General features: G+C 38.8%; 1 pseudogene; it reads right to left on the reverse strand.

Moving 5' to 3' along the window:
• Positions 1-323: 323 nt before the first annotated feature.
• LOC134734813 (serine/threonine-protein phosphatase 6 regulatory subunit 3-like) lies at positions 324-4,905 on the reverse strand (annotated as a pseudogene).
• Between the last annotated feature and the right edge of the window lie 5,818 nt (positions 4,906-10,723).

Genomic DNA, 10,723 nt, shown 5'->3' on the forward strand with positions numbered 1-10,723 from the left:
CAGCTCTTAGTCTCGCAGTTCAGTATGGCAGATACACAGAAATTAAAGTAGAAACAAAATGAGGGCACACTCACCCCTGTCCTCTGGTTGGCACCCTCCAACCCTTAGAAGAACTGACCTCCTGGTCTTCATATCCTTTCCCTGCTACAAAAGACAAAAAAAAAAAAAAATGCCATCCTAAAGAAAAATCTCAGATGCTCTCTCCCTAGCGGTTAGTGGGACGAAGTGAGACACTGTTACCTTGGGTGGGATGGAGAAGCCACTAGGTCCATACCATGGAGGCCACGTGCACCACCACTGGAGCCAAACCCTGTCCATGGCTGTCAAAACTCGCCACCAGGCAAGACCGCAGTGTTATCCACCAGCAATCCCCGAGGTCCAACGCCACACAAGTCAGGCAGCCCTGAGACAGCAGAAGGAACCCTGTCCTCTGGGGATGCTGGTTCCAGAGGAGAAGGCCCGAGGACAGTCTCTTCAGAGGGGAGCTTCCCAGGGAAAGAGGGTTCCTGACGAGGCGTGCAAAGGTCAAGGGAGCCACCCTTGCCACCTGTCCCAGGGCTTACTGCTGACTCCACTGTCCTTGGAGTGCTGGAGTCTCTACACCACTCTGCTCAGAACTACTGCTTGGGGGCAGGGGCCAGCACACTTCGCCTCTGCGGTCTTGGGGGTCTCCTCCAAGTCTTTATAAGCAGCGTCTTGAGAGGTAGACAGTTTCCCTTCCTCACTTTTGAAGACCGCAGTCTCTGTCTTGGCATCTACAGTGAGGCCAAGCATTTCCTTCATGCCTCCATTCATCACTGTCTCAGTTACCTTGTCTGTACTTTCTGCGTCCTCCTCTCTGTCTGAGCTGGCTTCCATGGCCACACTGCCTGGTGCTTCTGGCTGAGCTGCCAGGGCAGCTGCAATGGGCAGCAGCTTTTAATCCATTCTATCTAATCTTTAGAATCAGTTCCTTTCTTCTACTTGAGTCATGCCTCAAGGGGGCTTCAGAAGCTTCTAGCACAACTGCCATGCTACAGTGTCTTTCCCTTGGACTCTTGGTTTAGTGCCACAGTTTCTTTTATGCCCCATTTTTTTTTTCTTTCACGGATCTTACCTTCATCATTCCAGAGTACACCATAAAGTATTTTCTTTTTTTTTTTTTTTTTCTTTTTTGAGACGGAGTCTCTCTCTGTCACCCAGGCTGGAGTGCAGTGGCACGATCTCGGCTCACTGCAACCTCCACCTCCCGGGTTCAAGCGATTCTCCTGCCTCAGCCTCCCGAGTAGGTGGGACTACAGGCACACGCCACCATGCCTGCACATGCCACCATGCCTGGCTAATTTTTTATTTTTAGTAGAGACGTGGTTTTGCTATGTTGGCCAGGCTGGTCTCAATCTCCTGACTTCAGGTGATCTGCCCACCTCGGCCTCCCAAAGTGTGAGGATTACAGGTGTGAGCCACCCCGCCTGGCCACCATAACGTATTTTTCTAAGCAAGAGTGCCTGCAAGTAAATGTTCCAAGTCCAAGTGCTTGTATATTTGAAAAAGTCTGCTTTTCCTTCATACTTTGGCTGTAATTTTTTCTCAGACCATTGCAGGCTCTGTTGCTTTCAAGATCTCATACATTTGAGATTGCTGAATGTTAGGCTGATCCTTGATCCTTTTGTTTGTAGTCTATATTTTCTTTCTGGAAACTTCTCAGACATGCTGTTTATTCTCAGTCTCTGAAGTTCCCTGATGCTGTCTAGATGTAGGTCTTTTGCACTTCCTGAGCTCAATATCTCAGAGTTGGTGGGGGGCGGGGGGCGGTCAAAAACAAAAACTTGTATCTTTCTATTCCGCTCTGGAAATATTTCTTCTACTGATTAATGATTTTCTTCTTTCTGTCCTGTCTTTCCAGTACACCTGTTAGTTAAGGTTAAATCTGGATGGATTCACTGTATTTGACAACTCTGAGCTGAAGCTTCTGGCAGATCTGTTCTTTGCATTGTTGTAGTCCCTGCCTGAGTGTCCTGGGCTGACATCATCTTCTCAATTTAAAAAAAAAAAAAAAAAGAAAAAGTCCATCCACAAGCTTATGTTCTCCTTCCATCCTCTAGAAATATGTTGAAATACCTCATCCACAGATGGCATCCCTCTCTTTCTCTTCATTTATTCCTTTGTATATCCTATATTTTCTTTTCCAACCTTTGTGTTCTATCTGCCATCTTGCCAGAATATTTGAAGTTTACCTTGGGTGACACAGTTGAAATAAAACTGCTGCACCAATTTCTCAGCAGTGCTATTTTTAAATATAAGAATATGTTATACAACTTAAGTAACATCAAAACACACGTTTAAATATCTAAGTATTTTATCATTGTAAAGATAGGATACAAAGAGCAAAATACATGCAAGTTTTCTTTTCTTAAAAAAAGTAATAGAGTACTATTTTTCTTCTGTTATTTTTCACTTTCATATAAAATGCAGCTCCTGAACTCACACAGTTTTAAAAACATTTTTTTTCATTTAAGTGCTATCTTAAAAGCTTCTTTGTACAAAAACTTAAATGATTTTCTGTAGAGATTTTCCGTGTGTCCTTGGACCAATATCTGATTCTTTAAAGACATGTTACCCAACATGATATTAATGTATTATTATTATACAAGTTGTAATAGGAGGATATTGATTTTTTTCTGCCAAAGGAGAGGTAGAAGTTTTATGTGTTGATATGGTTTGGCTGCATCCCCACCCAAATCTCATCTTGAATTGTAGTTCCCATAATCCCCATGTCTCCTGGAAGGGACTTTGTGGAGGTGATTAGATCATGGGGGCAGTTCCCCCATGCTGTTCTCATGACAGTGAGTGAATGCATCTGATGGTTTTATAAGGGGCTCTTCCCCGCTTCACTCTGCACTTCTCTCTCCTGCTGCCATGTGAAGAAGAATGTGTTTGCTTCCCCTGCCACCATGATTGTAAGTTTCCTGAGGCCTCCCCTCAGCCATGCAGAACTGTCAGTTAAACCTCTTTCTTTTATAAATTGCCCAGTCTTGGGCAGTTCTTTATAGCAGCATGAGAATGGACTAATACATGTGCCTACACATACTCTTGGCTATAAATAAAGTTCTATAGTAACATTTCTTCAAATAAGTAGGCTTCTAGTGAACCCAAAAATATGTAAGCAAAACATAAATTTATAAATTTATGACTCTTCTATCTAGTTGTTTATTGATGACTGAAATATATTTATTTAATAAATATTTGTGCTGAGCACTATGTTTCACCCAAGATACATAGTAAACAATACATCATATGCTTGAAGAACTATTGGGCCTAATAAAGGGAAGCAAATTAGTAAACAGCAAATTTTCAAAAATGTGATCAATGATCCTGTGGAGTAAATATAAGATGCTATTAAAGCTTATCAAAAGGAGAATGAACCTTGTGGATGAGAAGGGGGGCAGTTTAGGTGAGAGATGGCTTCTCAAGTAGGTGACTCCTGAGCTGAGACTCAAAAGATGGGCATGAATTATCCAGGGAAGGAACTGGGGTCCTGGAAGATAAAAGAAACATTCCAGGCGACTAGAATATATGTGTGAAGGCCTGGAGGCAACACCAGTCATGAACCAAAGTCACAAGCAAAGATGGCAAGAGATGAAACTAGAGAAAGAAACAAGAGCTAGATTCAAAAGTTACCAAGATACCCTATCAAGGAATGTGGACTTTCTTCTGAAACATAAAGAACTATGCTCAGCATAAGAGCAATTCCTTCATACTCTCTTCAAGCAAGTTGTTTTTTTTTATAAATGAGGTAATAATATGACAAACTTTCATTGTGAGTTTATCATATCCAAGATACTAGACTTAGCAGGTAGGACTTAAAGGCATTTAACTTCAAGAATCAGTGTGAAAATAGGTTAGAATATTTTGAGATGCTGTGTATTCTGATAAGAAAGGAACATACACAGGAGAGAGCTGAGTGATAGAAAACTGAAAAGTTATGCTACAGCCTAATGCTATAGTAGGAATTTGGACTTTTAACTAATAAAGATGCTATCCAAATTTTTTGAGCAGGGAAGAGGCATAATTACATGTGTGTTTTACCCAAAGTGTGTATTCCCACTCTTTATTATACTGCATACATCAGGAAGTATATTACTTGGCTTGAAGCAATTTCAGCTTCATTTCTCTTTTGGTTAATTAGGCACCTAGGTTATGAGCCACTATGGTTTGTTTTAAATATTGATGTTGGAGACTGCTGCTCAGCATTCTCTTCAAATCAATCAAACTGAACATTTGTTCAACTTGCCCTCAAGGATCTCATCGTCTAAAGTTAAAACCAAAAGTAGCCCTATAAGCCCCCAATATATTGCTCTGTTATCATTCAATGATAGTGAAGTTGAACAGGCACCAAATCTTATGATAATCTCATGGGTTTTTCTGCATTTTCTCCATCCCCTTTGTGGGACTTCTCATTTAGTGATTCAAGTTAATTTAGAGAGAGTGGTTTAAGTCAACCCATAATCCTTCTTCCATGGAAACTATCAAGAAGTCATTTGTGTTCTGGAAACTAAAAAAAGGTTTCTGTTGCCCTTTCTACCTTCTCAGGAACAGGGGCAGATCCAAGTTGTGTGGATATGCAGTTTATTCATTGAGAAGGAGAAAAAATTCTTTAAGAAAAAAGGAATACAAAATTACACATACAAATACCTAGCTTTTCTTCTTGGAAGAACTTGAAAGGGATGCTTATAAATAAAGGGCTAAGCTCTATTAGCTTCATGGCAAATACCCCTCTGATGCGTATCCAATATATAAATATGCAATACGCTTTTAAGAGTTATCAACAAAATTTACACCTACATTGGCCATTTTGGATATAAGAAATATGTCAAAAATGTGAAGGTCCTTTAAAGGTTCCTGCTTTTTGTTATAATCAACCCACATTTGCCAAAACCTTGGCTGTCACAGGGAGAAACTCTCATGTGAATATTCAATCAACAAGAAAATACTTGTGGATTGCCAACCCCTTTCCCTCTCTTGCTTTGAACTATTTTACTAGTCCTAGATTCCAGTCCCCAACACTTAAAATTCACAATGAATCCTTGCTTCATATCTGGCCTTTCAACAAGGTCCACCCAGAGAGTGAAGCCATTTTCAAATGCTGGAAGCCATATAGCTAATAAGGTAGAAGAGATGTGTTCCACCAGTTAGAAAAAAAAAACAACAGGAAAGAAAGAAGAAGAATAAAGTTGTTTGGGTCAGCGTCCTTAAGTTTGTTCCTGAGGCCAGTGTTGCCTGCTGCATTTAGCAGCTTAGATCCCTGGAAATGAGTGGTGCAACTCTGCAGATAAAAGGCTGTAGACCTCTGGAATACAAGCAAGTAGCTCCTCATTATACAAATAGAAGCAACTCAACTATGCATGCCCTCAAACTGAGCTCAGTGTTCTGCTGCATTTCAAAAATATCCATCTGTTCCAAGAGAAGAAACAGGAAGTTTTGTTAATTATCTCTCACAACCCACTAGTTAGTTTCCAGAAAAATCACTAAAGCCATCTTTCCTGAATAAATTTAACAAGTAAGTTACAAGATGCAATGCAGTAGATAAACCTTACATTACTCCTTTTAAACGAACTGAATCTATCAGTTGGCCAATTTCACACTCACTGCCTCTATGCCCCTTTTCGTGTCCTCAGGATTCAACAGACATATTTTCTGTACACAACTTTTTTATGTAACAATATTGATTAATAAAGCAATATCACACTAGTTATATGCAAAACACTAGATATTACACAACTGCTTGAGAGATATTTTCTGATATATTTGCTTTAAGCACAACTTTGCTTCCAGATTCCATTAAAATCTCACAAATGTTCACACTATTAGACAAAATAAATAGGAATTTTTTTCTTGGTTATTAACTAATTTAAATAGGTACCTCTGAAACTTCTTCCTCAGTCCAATTATGTTGTCTTAACAAAGATTCCATGCCAGAGTGCTAAGGATATTAAGGATACACATGCCCAATTGGACTCTTGCCATCATTCTATAAATCATTGCCAATTATGCCAATAAAGCATCCTGAGCAATGATTGATTTCTTAGTTATGCAGTCAGCTGTTCTTCAACACTTTGTTTTCCTTGAAATGTCTCAATCATGGCCCAGTTTCCTGAGACCATGATGGTTTACATTCCTCCAAAAGAGACATTTGTACACATCTGTTGGTAAGTAAAAAAGAGTTTAGAAATTCAGTGAAACCTCATTAATTCCATCTAACTGTTGGGAAAGATAATTCAAGTTTATGAAAATTCTGGATTTTGATTTTATAGAAATGCAAGGTAGGCTTTTTTGTCTACTTTTTATATCTGTAAACAACTCAAATTCGTCTAACAAAGAATCACTTTTTGAAGTACTCAGAGTTTATGGTAAATTTATTAAAATGTAATAAATATTTAGCATTATCATAACAATCTGTTAACTTGGGTCATTTCTTCACTAGCAAATAGAGACATATCTTTGAAATCTGAATCAATCAGCCCTTTAATTTTTTACTAGCATTAATTACTTGCCAAAATTCAAATATGCTTTTGATAAAATATCCTGGATCAAGGCTGGATATGTGATATTTATTAAGACATCAATCACTAGACACAGCTGGAAAACAAAGTGATAGAATGGAAAGCCTATAGACCTTGAAGCCAAACAGAATGGGATTCAAATCTCAGCTCTACCACTCACTTGCTCTATAGGATTTATCTGTTAATTCAGCCAATAAATATATAATGTACAGGTACTCAGGGCAGCAGATACAGTGATGGTTTCAACACTAAGTTCCCTACTTCCCGAAGTTTAAATCCTCTAGGTAAGGAGAAGAAAATAATCCAATTAAAAAAAAGATTTTCAGATAATGTTAAGTCTGTAAAGAGTGAACAGAGTGAGGGTTACAATGGTATATAACATGTTAAGGTGGTTAGAGAAAGTTTGAAGAGCTGGTGATGTCCCATTTGAGATGGAAATAAAACAGAGGGCCAGTTATGCAAAGGCTGGGAGGGGGCAGGGTGTTCAAAGCAAAGAGAACAGTACAGTGGTCCAAAGTTGGAACAAGTTTGGTGTGTTTAAAAAAAAGAAATACACCATTGCACTTGCTCTCTCTCAGAGACAAAAATCTTCATATGTGAGGTGGGATTAACAATAGCAGGACCATTATTAGATATTTTATTTGCAAAGTACCTCAGCAGTGCCTAGCACATTTTAGACACTCAAAGAAAGTATTTATTAACATGATAATGAATGTTTGGAGTGCTGGTATCCTGTAACCAATCTAATATCTACAAAACCAAAAAATGTTATCTACTCAGAATTATGAATGATTTCTTGACCAAACATGGTAGCTTACGCCTTTAATCCCAGCACTTTGGGAGGCCAAGGAGGGCAGATCACTTGAGGTCAGGAGTACAAGACCAGCCTGGCCAACATAGTGAAACCCTGTCTCTACTAAAAATACAAAAATTAGCCAGGCGTGGTGGCAGGCACCTGTAATCCCAGCTACTCTGGAGGCTGAGGCTGGAGAATCGCTTGAACCTGGGAGGGGGAGGTTGCAGTGAGCTGAGATCATGCCACTTCACTCCACCCTGGGCGATAGAGCGAGACTCTGTCTTAAAAGAAAAAAAAAAAAATAGAAGAAGAATCATGAATGATTTCCAAATAATGCCAGTGAACTATATTCATCTAAAATACCAAAGCTGAGTATTATTTTATCACCTTTTAGAAGCATACATTCATATTTGCTTTTAAACATCTACAAGTATATCTTTTTGGTCTGCCATGTTCAAAACATTTTAATACAAACCGGCACTGAAAAATGGTTCACAAACCTTGTGGATATGTGAAAAGAAACTGATATTGATAAAGTGGCAATGCGTCACCCTGGGTCATTTATAAATATGCATGTTCTCTGCATTATCAATACAAAAATGTTTAAACATATAGACTGTGTCCGAATTGTCATACCGCTGCAACTCAAATTAAGTGTTCATAATATACTTTCTAAAGTACCAGTCTAAACCTGTTAATTGTCCTAACCATAATCAAAGTCATAAGCAGCCCTCTTCATATTTAACTTTAAATCACCTCTGGGTGATAACTGACTCAGTCATACTACTTCGTAATCATTGCCCTAATATTTACTAAGGCCTAAGCTACTTAATTCTTCCAAACAATAAAAATGTCTACACACCAAGAGAGCTACTTTAAAATACCATTCAAATCAAACAGACAAAACCTTGGAATTGCAGAAGGGAAAAAAACAAATACTTTCTAATTCAGTGAGAAATATTACAAATTAAAAGAAGCCATCTTCTTTATTTTAAAAATGCTAGTTGTCCACAGGTAAAATGAAAACTTGCCAACGTTGATTTTACCTTCTCTCCCTGGGTTCTTTGAGATCCACAAGCCACAGAAAAAATAAATCATCTCACTTTTACTTAAACATCTTTGTTCTAAAATCAGAAATCGGAAAAAGAAAATAAATTTGAATAAATAAATAAAGTAATAATGGATTGTAATACAAAATATAAAACATATCTGTGAGTCCATACTGATGTGAATAAATGATTGAATAAATACATAAATGGGGAAGAAGAAACAAATCTCCCATACAGAAGAATTCCAAATAATTTATGTAGATACTGTGCCTGCAAGGGAATGAAGCCAAACTCCCCACTCAGGTGTTAGCTAAGGAAGTGACTTTCTTCTAAACAGCACAGTAAGGAAACAGATAAAAACTTGACCATGGAGAAACCTGACAAACCGCCCCCTAAGCCAGGTGATCAAGTTTGCCATCAACGCTGATAAGGCATGCTGATGATTATGCACCTTGACATGAGATGATGCTCTGAGAAATGACGCTTTCAGAATGGTACTTTATTTCTTCTCAAAAACCCATAATCTCCATCTAATCATGAGAAATACATGTGACAAATTCCAATAGAGGGTCATTCTACAAAATATCTGACCAGTACTCCTCAAAACTGTCAGGAACATTAAAAACAAACAAAGTCTGAGAAACTGTCACAGCCAAGAGGAACCTAAGAAGACATAACAACTAACATAATATATCCTGGATGGGATTCAGGAACACGAAAAGGAAAAGACATTGGGTAAAAACAAGAGATATGAATAAAGTATGGACTTTAGTTTAAAAAAAAGAAACAATGTACATTTACAAGTCTCCTGAATCCTTTGAAATGAGCCTAAGTGAACCAGGAGTAAAACAGGCTATTTTCATTAGTCGATTTTCTTTTTTTCTAGCATAGGTTATTAGTTAACTCAGAATAAAATATTATCAATAACCGAAAAGCAGCATCTGAAGAAAGCATCAAAGTTGTCAACACTATGTCCTCAACGTGTTTTAAAAGTTTACTGACTTAAATAACAATGGTAATATTTATAAGTAATCTATTTGGAAGTGCAGGCGAAAAAAAGCTCAGGAATCTCAGCTGCCACCTAGGAATTGCTCTCCTTCTGTGGACCTCTTGCTAATATGAACCCTTATGGAGAAATAACAATATTTAATATTGGCAGACTTTTATTTGGCACTTACTATGTACCAGGAACAATTATAAGCCCTTGCACATACCAACTCACTTAACTCTCACATTATCATTATCATCATTATTATTTTTATTCCCATTTTACTAATGAGGAAATTGAGGCACTAAGAGGTTAAGTAACCTGCCCACAAAGTGACAGAGCCAGATTGTGAGCTCAGGCAGTCTGGCTCCAGAGCAGGTACATCAGTTTCCTAAATGGGCTCATCCCATCCCCTCTGCTTTCTCTTAAGGATTCCATCTGAGCTGGTGGATGTCTGCCTGCCTCCTTTGTCCCATGCTGAGTGCTCTCCTTGTCAGCCACCATCACTAACTTTGGGGAAACCTAACAGGATTTCTGAGTATGCAGATCAGTTGCTTTTCTGTAGCAAGTTAGTTATCCAAGAAACAGATTCTGAGATGGAGTTTAGCATGTGCGCTGTTTATGAAGGAATGGCAAGGAACCAATGCCTGTGGAAGGGAAAGGTGGAAAGCAGGGGTGCAGGGGAGAAGTCAATCAGTGATGCAGGCCCAAACAACAATCTCAGCCAACTCCAAAGGGGGCTCTGGGTCTGAAATGGCCCTTAGAGTTACCTCCAGATGGGACAAGATGGCCAGGCCTTCATAAACAGGATGATGAATTACCTGATCACACTACCTAAGACCCACCACAATCAGCATGGAACAAACTCTTCAGTTCCCTCAGCAGCCATGCCTATTCTAAAGCATGTGTCATGGGCTCCCAGTGGATAATTTTGCTGAACTTCGGAAGGCGCATTTGGAGTAAGTTATAATCAGAGCGATTTCATCTGGCAGGTATCTCCCTTTGTACCTAAGTATCAAGCATGGAATTTGAAATTCCACAGTCGGAAATTTTTTTTTCTATTTTAAAGTTTTTTTAATCATCAAAACATTTTCCTAATTGCAGATACCCATCCAAAGAGGAAATTTAAACCATTTTCAGCTAATCTTAGTGGCCTTTAACGGATTGTAGCTGAGAGCAAAGAAGAGAACACTCTGAAAGAGAAATGGGGCGCTAAAAGAAGTAAGAGTGTGCCAAAGATAAATACTATCTTCCTTCACAGCTCTGCTGACAGTCAGTTCTGCCCCTGGGTTCCCACAAAGAGGCTACTCTCTTTTCTTTTCTTACTTATCATTTTGGCGCCCTCAGGCTT

Source organism: Symphalangus syndactylus, chromosome 12, assembly GCF_028878055.3.
Source record: "Symphalangus syndactylus isolate Jambi chromosome 12, NHGRI_mSymSyn1-v2.1_pri, whole genome shotgun sequence".
Classification (NCBI taxonomy): Eukaryota; Metazoa; Chordata; class Mammalia; order Primates; family Hylobatidae; genus Symphalangus; species Symphalangus syndactylus.